Raw genomic sequence first — 14,583 nt, 5'->3', positions numbered from 1 at the left:
AGTCCCTCCGAAGAAAAGACCAGAGGACACAGCGGGGAATACCAGGAAACCATTTATTCACCGTAACAGGCATAATGCATTTCGGCGTATGTGCCTTCCTCAGATGCCTAATTACCCTGGGTTGCACTCGCCCCCTTCTTTGAATGTTCTAAGGTGCTCCAATTGGCTGGAGTATAGCAGGCTCCGTTATTATAGGTCGCAGCTGTGGTCCAATGTTTCAAAGACTCCAAATCCCAGCATGCACTTCCCCAGTGAGTGTTCATTACGGAGCTGAATAATGCTTCAGTGAGCGCTGATGTACCCAACAAAGGAGGGAGATGGCTAATGTGAGCCGAGTGGGTCCCGTAATAAAGGTGTTCATGGCTTCCTCGGGTCCCCAATGCCTCGACCCCAAGCTCAAGTTCCAAACAGGGTTGTGACCTATATTGAAAACAATCTCCCCCGGTTTGAGGAGCACTCAGAAGCAACCCCAGTGCAGGCAGCCAGAATTCAAACGTTCAGAGCTTTATTTTCGAGCCTTACGCGTTTCGAAGTTTTATACTTCTTGTTCACAGGCATCATGTACAGCTGTGCAGTATGAAAGAGGGCGGATGTCCCAGAATGCCTTGTAGTAGGTCTGTGCATTCTGGGATGTGTAGTACAATGTCCTAAGTAGGATGCCTCTTTTAATCATTATTCCCTTCGTCTGCGCAGTGACATGCAGGAATTAGAATGTTGATGTTATTTTCTAGTCGGCCTCCAAACGAAAGATTCCGGTACTTCATGCCGGTCTGCAACCCAAACGGACTTGTGACAGTTCCATGTCCATGGCCCCATACAGTATCAGGGGTGGTCCCTCCTCACGGCTGGAAAGCCGTCAGTAAATTTTGAAAACATTCTCCCCCGATTCGAGGAGCACTCAGAAGCAACCCCAGTGCAGGCAGCCAGAATTCAAACGTTCAGAGCTTTATTTTCGAGCCTTACGCGTTTCGAAGTTTTATACTTCTTGTTCACAGGCATCATGTACAGCTGTGCAGTATGAAAGAGGGCGGATGTCCCAGAATGCCTTGTAGTAGGTCTGTGCATTCTGGGATGTGTAGTACAATGTCCTAAGTAGGATGCCTCTTTTAATCATCATTCCCTTCGTAGGCTCTGCGCAGTGACATGCAGGAATTAGAATGTTGATGTTATTTTCTAGTCGGCCTCCAAACGAAAGATTCCGGTACTTCATGCCGGTCTGCAACTCAAACGGACTTGTGACAGTTCCATGTCCATGGCCCCATACAGTATCAGGGGTGGTGCCTCCTACAATAAAGCTCTGAACGTTTGAATTCTGGCTGCCTGCACTGGGGTTGCTTCTGAGTGCTCCTCGAACCGGGGGAGATTGTTTTAAAAATTTACTGACGGCTTTCCAGCCGTGAGGAGGCACCACCCCTGATACTGTATGGGGCCATGGACATGGAACTGTCACAAGTCCGTTTGGGTTGCAGACCGGCATGAAGTACCGGAATCTTTCGCTTTGCATATGTTGCAGCGGACAAAACCTGTTTGTTTGGTCTCCAGCCAATTTCTTGATTTCTTGATGGTTGACATGTGGCTCTTCACTAGTTTGTCCTTTAGAGAAGGTGCTTTGCGATATGAGATGTTGGGTTGGTTGCCAATTTTATGTCCAATATCCGGGTCCTTTTTCAGGATATCCCAATGTTTTTTCAGGATATCTATGATTTAATAGTTTTCTTTGCTGTATGTTAAAATTACTCGAATAGTGGCATCCTCTTCTGTTTGTTCTTTTTGATATTTCAGAGTATGTGCTCGTGGTGTCGCTCTTGCTCTTTCTAGACCCTGTTTTATATCTTTATCACAGTATCCTCTTTGTTGAAATCTAATAGCTGTTTCTGTGAAGGTTTTTTCCATTTCCAGATCATCGGAGCAGTTGCGTCTCATACGCAAAAATTCCCCATAAGGGATGCTTTTTTTCAATTGAGGGGGATGGAAACTTTTCCCATGTAAGATGCTGTTGGTTGCCGTTGGTTTTCTGTATAGTTTTGTTTTGATTGTTTCTCTCTCTATGTATACAGTTACATCTAAGAATTGAATTTCTTTGTTGCTGATGTTATGGGTGAACTGTAGACCTATTTCATTGTTGTTTAGGATGGTCATGTAATCTTCAAATTCCTTCTGGCTGCCACTCCAGATAAGGAATAGGTCGTCAATATAACGCAGCCACAATTCTGTTTTGGTGGTATATGTTTCATTTTCTTCTCTCCAAGCTATTAGTTTTTCCCACCAACCCATGGTGAGGTTGGCGTAGCTTGGAGAAAATGAAACTCCCATGGCAGTACCGCACTGCTGGGAGTATATTTGGCCATCAAATATGAAGATGTTGTTGCGAAGGCAGAGCTCAATCATTTCTAGGAGCATCCTTGTATGTTTGAATTGTTGTATGCTGCGTTGTTTCAAGAAGTATGCGACTGCCTGTAGTCCAATGTTGTGTTCAATGGAAGTATACAGTGATACTACGTCGATTGTGGCTGGATAATAGCCTTCATGCCATCCCAGATTTGACAGAATTCTTAAAAAGTCCCCTGTGTCTTTTATGTATGATGTTAAATCTGTGACTAACGGCGCCAGGAAGAAATCCACGTAGTCTGATACATTCTCGTATAGTGCATTGCAACTTGACATTATTGGTCTTGCTGGGGGATTGATTAGAGTCTTATGTATCTTCGGTAAGAAGTACATCGTGGGCATCACTGGACTTTCATTCTTTAGGAAAAGAGATTCTTCTGATGTCAGTAATCCCTCATCTTGCCACTTCTTGATCATACTTTCTAGATTCAGAGTTAGTTCATTTAGTGGATTGTGGGTTAGTTTGACATACTTCCTGCCGTCATCCAGTTGTCTTGTTGCCTCTTTAATGTAGTCAGTTTTATTTTGAATGACCACGCTGCCCCCCTTGACCGCAGGTTTGATTATAATCCTGTCATTGTTCATGAGAGTGTCAATTGCTTGTCTTTCCAACTTATTCAGGTTTTCCTTTCTATGGTTGTTGTTGATTTTGGTCATTGTTTCTAAATCACTCACCACTAGATCGTGGAACGTGTCTATTCTGTTGCCCAGACTCAGGACAGGACAGAATTTCGATTTTGGTTTGAAAGCAGTGGGTCCTCTTTCATTGGTGCGAATCTGCAGATTTTCCAGAACTTGAGATTCCGTTGTGTCATCGTTGTTACTCATCAGTTCATGTGAGGTAACTAGAGCAGGTATGTCCTCAATTGTAAGGCCACTGGACTCTGATGTTGTCTTTCTTTTAATTTGAGTTTTTGAGTTCGTGAATTTGCTGAAAAATTTAGCAAGTTTCAACTTTCTGACGAATTTGTAAATGTCAATTCTAGTATCTACGTGATTATAATGTTGTTCCGGACAGAAACTGAGTCCTTTGTTGAGTACATTCTGTTCATGAGAGTTCAGTTCGTAGTCAGATAGATTAATAATTAGATTCACCTTCTCCTTTTTCAATTTACTCAGTGTATTCATTTCTTTAGACGATTGCGCAGAGGGTAGCTTTTTGTTTGTTCTGCCCCCTCTTCTCGTTTTTCTCCTTCTCTTGAGGATTGATGATAGGCTCTTCCTCTCCCTCGACCTTGTCCTCTTCCTTGGCCCCTTGGATTTTTCTGATCGATGTACATCAACTTCATCTCCTCTAAAAAAGACAGATGTCCTGTACTTGTTGATCCTTCTTCTTCGCTCAAATCTGACTCAGTTTCGCTGCTTATTGGTGTACTTAGGGTCGCTCTTACATTCTTACCCATTTGTTCTTTTAATACTTCAAATCTTCGAGCAAATGTTAGAATGGCTCCTGTTTTGTAATCTAGTTCATCTCTTCTGAACTTTCTCTGCTTCCGTTGTTCCACTTCATTCTCATGTCTGTCTAGATTCTTTTCCATTTCTTTTCTTAATTGTTTGCTTTCTTCCTCTTTGTTTAGGCTAGTGATCTGTGATTCAATTTTATTAATATTCTCATGTAATTCCTCTATGTCCTTTTTGGCATATTTAATAACAATGAGTACCATATTTTTGGAGCACTCCATACTATTTTTACCCCATTCTTCCAGCATCTCGGGTTTTGTGTCTGGATGATTAGGTAGAGTGGAAATCCTCAGTCCTCTGGGTATGCGTTCGTATTCAATGTATTTTTCTAACGTGATTACTTCCCAACTTTTAGTAATTTCTTTTTTTAATAGTCTCTCAAGTTGTATGAAGAGTTGTTTAAGATTTTTAACCTGACTGGTGTCTTGGTCACTGGCCATTTCTCTTTGTGTTACTGTTCCTGCTTTCACGAACATGGTTTCTGCTCGTTGCATACGTTTTGCAGCTCTGGCTTCCATGTCTACAAATGATAATAGTATCCGTTGAGGCTCACACTTGGTGATTTACTGGTTTTGTTGGTGTGCACTTTCCCTCCAACTTCCTTTGCATCTACTCAGGCTATGCTGGCCTGATTATGCTTGCTACGACATCAACACTTCGATAACAAGGAAAAAGTGAAGCCGCCTACCTGGATGTTTCGCCGTTGTAGCGGGGTCCTCCTATGATTTCATTATATCATTTTAGGCATGGTTAAATTGTATTCCTTAGTGGATAGGTTTTCATTTTAACAATGAGGGAACTTATTGCATCCGTGTTATTCATGAATTGATCTATAAGGGATCAACAATCAAGGGAAATTCCATCAAGAATAAGCATCCGTGTTAAATATTATGCACTGAGCAAATAATTATGAGGCACTGTGCACTGAGCACATACCTGATCAATTCATGATTGTGATAGAGAAGAATTCAGTTACATCACACACTAAGTATTAATTACTGGATATATCACAATCGTGTCAAATATTACTGCATGCGAAGAACTGAATAACACGGATGCAATAAGTTCCCTCATTGTTAAAATGACAACCTATCCACTAAGGAATACAATGTAACCATGCCTAAAATGATATAATGAAATCAAACTACATCTCCCATAATTCCTCCTAATGGATAACATGGGTTTAACTATAAATAATGAACATTGAAAATGGACTCACACACCGTGAGCAAGACCGATTGTGGTTGAAACGCGTTGGTGGTGGTGGAGGCTGGTGACTATTTGCACGGAAAATAAATCCTAAATCAAACAACTTCCTTGGCGTGCAGTGCTTCCTTTCTGAGGAAATTGGTGAAAAATTGATTACGAGAACTGGCCCGTTCTTGCCACTAGCACCCGCTATGAAATAGCGCGCTCTCCTTTTGGGCCGTTTGACGATTGATATATATATATATATATATATATATCTCCAGCATGCCTTTGCCGAAATGCGTTCGTTGTTCCAGTAACCCGACAATAAAGAACGGATTATTCTCCTGACTCGTGAGTGCTGTGTCTTCTTTTGAAGTTCTGGAGCTGGATATTTATCACGGAACCACCACCGTGAACTAAGACAAGCACCCGCCCCGGAGTGCTCAGCGTGTAATGGTGGACTTTAAGCTTGGATTAGATATATATATATATTTATTTATTTTACCTACTGGCGGTCGCCAGAAGTAGGTAGTTATAGTTACAACCTAGTTTCCATAGGAAAAGCATTTTTTGATTTGCTAATAACTTTGGCGTCGTTTGACGAATCTCTGCGAAATTCTCCAAACAAAAAGTCTATCCAGGTCAGCTCCTATGCTGAAAGTTTGGGGGTGATTCATCAAGCGGGGGCTGAGAGAAAAGGGGGGTCCCAAAACACATGTTAATTCCTGTAGGAAATTTTGCGACGAGCTACAGCCCGAACTGCTGAACGGAATTACCTCAAATTTGGCAGAAAGGTAGAGCTTAGTACAGAAAGCGACCTTTTTTAAATGGTGTAAATCCGTTCAGTAGTTTTTGAGAAATTCAAAAAGTAAGAGTCAAAAAATCTATTTCCCATAGGAAACTTTGTGCAAGGCTAGAGCCGAAACTACTGAACGAAATTACCTCGAATTTGGCAAAAAGGTAGTGCTTGGATCAGAAAGCGACCTATTTTTTTTAAATGGTGTAACTCCATTCATTAGTTGCTGAGAAATTAGAAAAATAAAAGTTTCGATATCTGGGTGGAGCCTAAGTCCCGAGCACGAGCTTCACTGTGATTGGCTGTCAACACTCCAAACCAGGAAGTATTGGCAGCCATCTTGTGACTCAGTAGAAACGAGTCACCAGAAAACAGAGAAACAAAGGTATAAAACAAGAGAAGGGGGCAGGATAGAAACACCCTGACCCCCAGGCCTGCTCAGGGGGGCACAGAAGGACCCTCAGGGCCAAAGAAAGCATTACATTTTTTTTTTAAATATCAGCGCAATTCACACTGGGGTTGCAGGTTCCTGCATTTTAGTTTAATGAGACCCCGGGGTGGGCTAGGTCCCAGAGCATTTCTTAAAAATAATAGTGGGGGCTCGCTGGGACTGCGGCGGCCCGCTGGGGTCCCCGCAGACCCGGGGCTTCACTCATATTGGGAGGGTGGGTTGTGCGACCCCGCTCCTGGAGTCCTCCATGTGCTTATAACTTTGGTGTCGTTTGACAAATCTTTACAAAACTTTTCAAAAAGTTTCTCTTTTTTGATCAGCTCCTATCTTGAAAGTTTAGGGGTGTATTGAGGTGCATTGAAAGTTTAGGGGTGTAAGGTTGGTTGTTGATTGAAAGCAAGTTTATTGCGAGATATTTGCACCCACGACCAGAGCCATCCAGCTGCGAAGACATATTACATGGTGATTGGTCAAGGGGTGCTGAGAAAAAAGGGGGGTCCGAAAAAGTGTTTTCTCAATGCATTTTCCATAGGAAACTTTAGACAAGGCTACAGGTCAAACTGCTGAACGGAGTTATGCCAAATTTGGCAGGGAGAATGGTCTTGGTCCAGAAAGCGCGCCTTTGTTAAAATGGTGTAAATCCGTTCAGTAGTTTTTGAGATATTAAAGGAAAAATACATATATATATCTGGACGGTGCCTAGCACCCGAGCATGAGCTTGCCTCCGATTGGCTGTTAACACTTCAAACCAGGAAGTGTTCTCTGATTGGCTGCTTACACTTCAAACCAGGAAGTGTTAGCAGCCATCTTGTGACTCGCATCGAGTGAAAATATAAAAAAAAGGTCCCGGGGGCAATATAATATACCGGAGCTCTGTCTGTACGAGATACCCCTTTCACGCTGTGTCTCTCTACATCAGCAGGTAACGCACCCTTTTCCCCCATCAACAGCATACCTCCAACAACATTCTTGGGCCTACAAGTCTCCCTCTGCGAACCACTTGTCGGCGCACAGCTCTTCGGGTGAGAGTTCTAGGGCCCGCAGTTGTATCTGTGAAGCCAAGACTGGAAATACATGACAGGTCTGTCTCTGCGAGATACGCTCTTCACGGTCCCTCTACCCACATCACTGTTCCACAGCTATCCCTTTGGAAGCCAATGGCCCGCACCTTTGCCTATACCAGTCCGCCCTCAGGTGTACCTCTGCGAGCTGGCCCGCAGCTCTCCCTCTGCAAACTGACGGGCCACGGTTCTCCCTCTATGAGCCTGCCAGTCGGCTCACAGCTCTGAGAACAGATGCAATGGAGGCCACGATCATGCAGGTCGGACACCCAACACTGCTCCAACATCCCCCTGCAGGAGCTCCTTGTCCGCCTCACCCCACCCCCACAAACAAATGTGACAGTGACGTTAGGTTGGACAAATAAGAATCTTAGTCATGTATGGATTTACATATAAAACATTTTATTAAAACAAAACAACAACAAATAAAACTATGTACAGCCATGTCATGTCATCGCTGGGCCATTTGTGAATCACAGCCTGCAAGACAAAAAGAAAGATAAGATGGTGTGTCATGCGTCCAGCAAAGGAATAAAAGAAGGAGAGAAAGAGTGAGAGAGAGGGAGAGGGAGAGAGAGAAACAAAGAAAGAGTGAGTGAGAGAGGAAGACAAAGAAAGAGAGAAAGAGTGAGAGAGAGAAAGAGTGAGATACAAGGAAGAGAGAGAGAAACAGTGTGAGAGAGAAGAAGAGAGAAAGAGAGAGAGAGAGAGAGAGAGAGAGAGAGAAAGAGTGAGAGAGAGGAAGAGAGAGAGAAAGAGAGAAAGAGTAAGATACAAGGAAAAGAGAGAGAAACATTGTGAGAGAGAGGAAGAGAGAGAGAGAAAGAGTGAGAGAGAAGAAGAGACAGAGAAAGGGAGAAAGTGTGAGAAAGAAAAAAGGAAGTGATGGAGAGGGAGTGTTGACACTGGAGAAAATCTTAGCAGCTAACCTTTGTGCCACCGGTGTGTCTCCAATCACTTGCTGGGACATAGTGTACCCTCAAGTTTAGTCATCTGAAAGATAGTATAGAATTAGTAATTGCAGAATACATACAACTGCACATGCCTAATTCTCTGTTTTGCCAATGCACACTCAGGCTGCTACAGCCCATCCACTCCCACTGCTCGGAGGTGTCTGTGCGCTCAAGTGCGCCCAGGCTGCTGCACACTATCCACTCCCACCGCCCAGAGGTGACTGCCCGCCGCTGCCGAAAGAAGCCTCTCTGCTCACCTTCCACCACCGGCATGTGTGTAAGAGGGTCCACCACGTGCCGAAGCAACTTTCTCAGGCATTGTCAGGATGGCCATGCATCATCGCAGGTTCTACATGCGTTCAGCTGTGGTGGTGTTGGGGAGGACGTCGATTCGTGAATCACAGCCTGTTAGATAAAAAGCAAGATAAGATTGTGCGTCATGCGTCCGTCAAAGGAGGGAGAAAGAAAGAGTGAAAGTAAGACAGAGAGAAAAAGAAAGAAAGACAGAGAGAAAGAGAGAAACAGTGGGAGTGAGAGGAAGAGAGAGAGAAAAAGAAAGAAAGAATGAGACGAAGACAGAGAGAAAGAGTGAGAGAGACTAGAGAGAGAGGAACAGTAGGAGAGAGGAAGAGAAAGAGAAAGAGTGAGCGAGAGGTAGAGAGAGAGAAAGAGTGAGAGAGAGGAAGAGAGAGAGAGAGAAAGAATGAGAGAAAGGAAGAGAGAGAGAGAAAGAGTGAGTGAGGGAGAGCGAGACAAAGAGTGAGAGAGAGGAAGACAGAGAAAGAGAGAAAGAGTGAGATTCCAGGAAGAGAGAAACAGTGTACAAGAGGAAGAGAGAGTGTGAGAGAGATGGAGAGAGAGAAAGAGTGAGAGAGAGGAAGAGAGAGAAAGAAAGAATGAGAGAGAGAGAAAGAGAGAACGTGTGAGAGAGAGACAGGAAGAGATGGAGAGGGAGAGGAAGTGTTGACACTGGAGAAAATCTTCACAGCTCACCTTTCTGCCACGGGTGTGTCTCCAGCCAATACTGGGACATAGTGCACCCTCAAGTTTAATCATCTAAAAGATAGTATAGAATGAGTAATTGCAGAGTACATACAACTGCACATGCGTAATTCTCTGTTTCGGCACTGCGCACTCAGGCTGCTGCACCCCATCTACTCTTACTGGTCGGAGGTGTCTGTGTGATCTTATGCGCCCAGGCTGCTGCACACTACCCACTCCCACCGCCCAGAGGTGACTGCCGGCTGCAAACAAGCCTCTCTGCTCACCTTCCGCCACCGGCGTGTGTCAAAGAGGGTCCACTACATGCTGAAGCAACCTCCTCACCCATTGTGTACACACGGTGAAGACAATCTCACAATTCAGGGTGAGTGTTGATTGCAGGATGGCCATGCATCATCGCAGGCCTGCTAGACAAAAAGCAAGATAAGATTGTGCATCATGCATCCATCAAAGGGGAGAGAGAGAGAGAGACAGAGAGAGAGATAGAGAAAGAGAGAGAAAGAGTGAGAGAGAGGAAGAGAGAGAGAGAAAGAAAGAGTGAGAGGAAGACAAAGAAAGAGAGAAAGAGTGAGAGACAGAGGAAGAGAGAGAGAAACAGTGAGAGAGAGGAAGAGAGAGAAAGAGAGAAACAGTGTGAGGAAGAGGAAGAGAGAAACAGAGGAAGAGTGAGAGAGATAAAGAGATAGAGAGAGGAAGAGAGAAAGAGAGAAACAGTGTGAGAGAGAGAGGCTGTTCCTCATTTGTGCATCCAGGCTGCTGCACATCTTCCACTCCCACCGCCCAGAGGTGGCAGCCCACCCCTACACATCCAGGCCTCACTGCTCACCTTTTCTCAGACAGGGCACCCTGCATATCATGCAGCCCCGCTCCGCAGGCCACCAGGTCTCACATTTGGTGCTGGGTCTTGATTTCGCCATGGCAGAGGACATACCAGTGCACTGGGCTTTTCATCGCAGGCTGCACACCGCTCAGCCCTTGCGGTGCCACTAACTCTGTGACCAGCGAGGCGACGCCACGTGGCGGTAGGCCTGCGCTGTCTGATTGCTCAGGCCTACACTGCGGTCCAGCAGGGCACATAAAACCTGAGCTGTCCAGACCGCCGGGACGGGCCATCACCGCAGGCTGCACACCCGCTCAGCAGTTACGGTACCCATACCTCAGTGGACTGAAAGTCACCGTCCCGTGCCGGCCGAAGTGTATCCGGTACGAGCAACTCTGAAATGGCGTCGAGCACATGCGCCCGGTCTTTTTTATTGGGAGGGTCATGTGTCCTGTGAAGCCTGTGCTGGATGGGTGTGGTGTGGGTGTATACTAGCCGTGAGGGAGTAGCTGTGGCGTACTGACAACTAGGGTGTGACCAGCAGATCACTGCAATGAAAATCTGGGCCATGTAGCATTGTGTCCTTTCCTGTAAGCCTAAGTAGAGTGGGCTGGCCTGGCGTATGGCAGTCCTGCATGAGGCTGTGAAGAATGACTCCGGAGCTATGAGCATGGCTCCATCGTGAGCTGTATGATGAATCAACTGATGTGGCCCCGGGTGTTCTTGTTGTAGTGCTGCCGTCACCCGGGTCGCAAGCATCAATGTGTCACTCTGTGAACCAAGTCCCACAACATGGCCAACATGGATGGTACGGGGAATCACTGACCCTACATTCATCCATAGTTCCACACAAGAAAGAGGGTGGACATGACACATCTGTGTGGATGTGAATGTTTATTGCACATTCGGTGGAGTATTGCAGCTGTAGCAATACAGGGCAATGCAAAGCCCAAATGTCAGTTTTTGGGACATGGAGGGCAGCCAATTAGAGAGAAGCTCTTTGTTGGAGTTAGGCTGTGCCAACATATGTACTTATACAATCACTCTGCCAATCCCCACGCACTTATAAATTCACTATACACTCTCCTTGCAGTACTCTAATCATCTAGTCTCTACGTACGTACTTGTACAATGACCAAGACAAAGTTACATAACCAAAGTTTTCTCCCACTGTCAAAGGTAAGTTGGTTGCATACGCTGTCCAGAGCACAATGTAATGTGGTAGTGCCCAGGGGCAGCATGTTGCATACATAATGAACACATGGACACAGATGGATAGTGGAACTGGGTACGGACACTTGCGCTCTACTCCTTTCTATTACCAGGGTCACATGTCCAGTGATTTCTGTGCTGGATGCATGCGGGGTGAGTGTGTGCCAACCCTCCGGGAATGGATGGTGCGTGCAACAAGTACAACAGTAATCATTGGATCAGACACAGAGATTGGAATGGAACTGGAATGGCATGGTGAGCAAAAAAACGATGGATTTAGACCCAGATCTCTGTACTGGGGTGAATGTGTGACAATGTTCTGCATTCTGTCCATCAACTGTTGTTTTTGCACATTAAAGTTAGTTGCCTACTGGACGCTGAAATTAATTATTCAAAACTGAATTCGAACTGTGAGCTCTGCTGGCCGCAGTGTAGACTGCCATTCAGTGTTCCTTTTAGACTTGCAAGATGAATTTGGGCATTGTACTAAAGCTATAATTGAAAAAAGTTCTTGAAGCAAGAATACTAAAATGATATTGTGTCGGTTTCAGGGACGTTGTAGTTAGTTGCCTACTGGACTCTGTAATTAATTAATCAAGACTCAGTTTTAATTGTGAGCCGTGCTGACCACAGTGTAGGCCAGAGGCAGTGGTAAGCAAGGGCCCACAGCCACATGGTGTTGAGTTGAGCTGCACAGTTAGTGGCATCATAAGCATTTAGCGTGTACAGAGCCTGTGATGATGCATGGTCCGGGCGGGCCGCACTGGTAGTAATGTCTTTTGTCTAATGAATTCTGCCTTAATAAGGCTACGTGGCGATGACTTGTGGTGCAGTGAGTTAGTGGTACCTGAAGCAACCAGCGAGTGCGCACCCTGCGAAGATGCGTGGTCCGTGCGGGCCGCACTGGCAGCAATGTCTTTTGTCTAATGATTTCTGCCTTAATAAGGCCACGGGGCGTTGACTTGTGGTGCACTGAGTTAGTTGTACCTCTGGCGCTCAGCATGTATGCAGCCTGCGATGATGCGTGGTCCGGGCGGGCCACACTGGGAGCAATGTGTCTTGCCTACTGGACTGCGTCATCTGCCATCGCGACTCCATCTGAATTGTGAGCCCTGCTGTCCGCAGTGCAGATTGAAGGCAGCAGTGTGTACAGACGTAACTCTGCAGTTCTGTGCCGCTATGTTCGCAGGGGGCCTGTGTCGAGGAGGCCCGCGGTCATGGCGGCAGCCACGTGGCAGGGTGATGGCCGCCGCTCTGGCAGACGCGTTGGCCTTCACACAAGTGAACCACGCCCAGAGCCCCGGCCTATTTATTCACACTTCTATGCTGGATTGGCATACTTTGGACCAGCCCACTGCGCTTCTGCTTAAAGGGGACGACGACACAGGTACATGACCGAGATCTTCCCCACTGCCTGAGGTAACATGGTTGCGTCCACTGTCCACAACACTACAAGCACCAGCAGTATATGTACACATGGAGAGGTTTGTGCTCTGCATAGTGTGGTCTGTCCAGCACATCACCGCTACACTTGGTATTGTGTGCATTATTATTGGTGGGTGACTTGCATCCTTCACACATGTTTGGTTGCCATCTGGCAACATTCAGCTATTTTGTGGCTGAGGGGCCATGCTGTTTTTTGAAGGTTCGGTGTCGTGTTGTGCGCTGCCTTGGTGGTAGTAGGGGGGGTGGACCGGGGGGAGGTCCTGAGGGTGGTGGCAGTGGGTTTTGTGGCCTTCTTGGGTGTGGGAGGTAAATGATCAGTAGCTCTATGATATGAGTTGGTCTTCAGATGTGATTCTGGGCTGGGCTCCCTTTCACACTGTAGGTAGTTGTTCTACTTTACACCAGTAAAAGGCAGGTGTTACATTCCTACTGCTAACATAGCTTATCGCCTGTTTTATTATTATTATTATCGTTAGTTGTTGCTCTCATTTGTGGTGTTTTCTTTTTGCGGAAGCTATTGCTGGAAAACTGGCGATATCAGCTGTTTTCACCAGGTTGAGAATGGAATAATAATTCAAAATTACTGAATAAACCACAGCTTTAATGAACATTATAATTTGCAATTAGCATTTAAAAAAACCTTTGAAATTCACAGAAAAAACCATAGGTTTCAGGGATGTTATAGTTACAAATTAGCATTTACAAAACCTTTGAAATTCACTGAAAACACCATAGATTTCAGGGACGTTATAGTTAGTTGCACATTTCACTTGTACAACACCATAGAAATTCAGTCATTATAGTTAGTTGAGCTAACTATAACTCACGCCCCCGCAATGCACTGCTGATGATGTCACATATTACATTATTCATGACATCACTGATGACATCTCAAAAAACATCACTGATGACATCATCCACACGAAAATCTGATACACCACCTCATACCTTAATAAAACCTATGATACACCCACTCTAAAATACAGACTACCATTTTCGAAACAATAGAGACACCAATACCAGTTACTACGTACACACGCACTGATTCCTAGGTCTACACACACATCCACTCATTCACCCATACAGTCACTCATACATGCAGTGACCATCAATACAACACTATTATATGCAATCATACACCTATACAAACACTCACACACTGCCATTCTTCCAGAATTACTCAGACATCTAGTCAGTCATGCAAAGAATCAATCACACTTCCATTTACTCAGATATACAGTTATAAACACACAACCTCACTTATTCATAGTGATACTAACATATACTTACTCTCTTATAAAATCACTGATACAAGTACACACTCATCCATACAGCACTCTCACAATCACTGACTCTCAAGTATAGTCATTTATATACTCCAACTCTCTCATACACTGCGTTTTACATATGTAGTTACTTGGACATGTGGCACTGAGATATCCAACACACCCATACACACACTCACCCACCCATACAGCTGTTTCCACATGCAGTCTTGAACCCATACACCCAGTGAATAAAGTTCAGTGTAGTTTCTATATCACTGATAGGCTCTGCGCAGTGGAATAATATACACTATAGAATTGACATAGGACTGAGGTCAGTATGTCTCTATGGAGTACATTAAACTTAATTACTTGTGTGTGCCAGCTAACTCAGAGGTCACTAGAAACTTCTCGAATACACAAGAAGGGATTAGTTTCTGACAACTGCATAAACATGACAACTTTGTTTCCCTTAGAGTCGGAACAATCTCAGAACCGTGGAAACAATAGATAACAGTTTCACTCAGTCAATCGTGC

General features: G+C 45.0%; 1 protein-coding gene across 1 annotated transcript in view; it reads left to right on the top strand.

The window, feature by feature from the left end:
- The window catches only part of LOC146822606 (tubulin polymerization-promoting protein-like), a 576,554-nt gene that overhangs the window by 248,641 nt on the left and 313,330 nt on the right, over positions 1-14,583 (top strand). The window lies entirely within an intron of this gene.

The sequence above is a fragment of the Triturus cristatus genome, chromosome 5_2, assembly GCF_964204655.1.
Source record: "Triturus cristatus chromosome 5_2, aTriCri1.1, whole genome shotgun sequence".
Classification (NCBI taxonomy): domain Eukaryota; kingdom Metazoa; phylum Chordata; class Amphibia; order Caudata; family Salamandridae; genus Triturus; species Triturus cristatus.
Note: the sequence above shows the minus strand (reverse complement) of the source record. Positions and strands in the feature narration are given on the sequence as shown.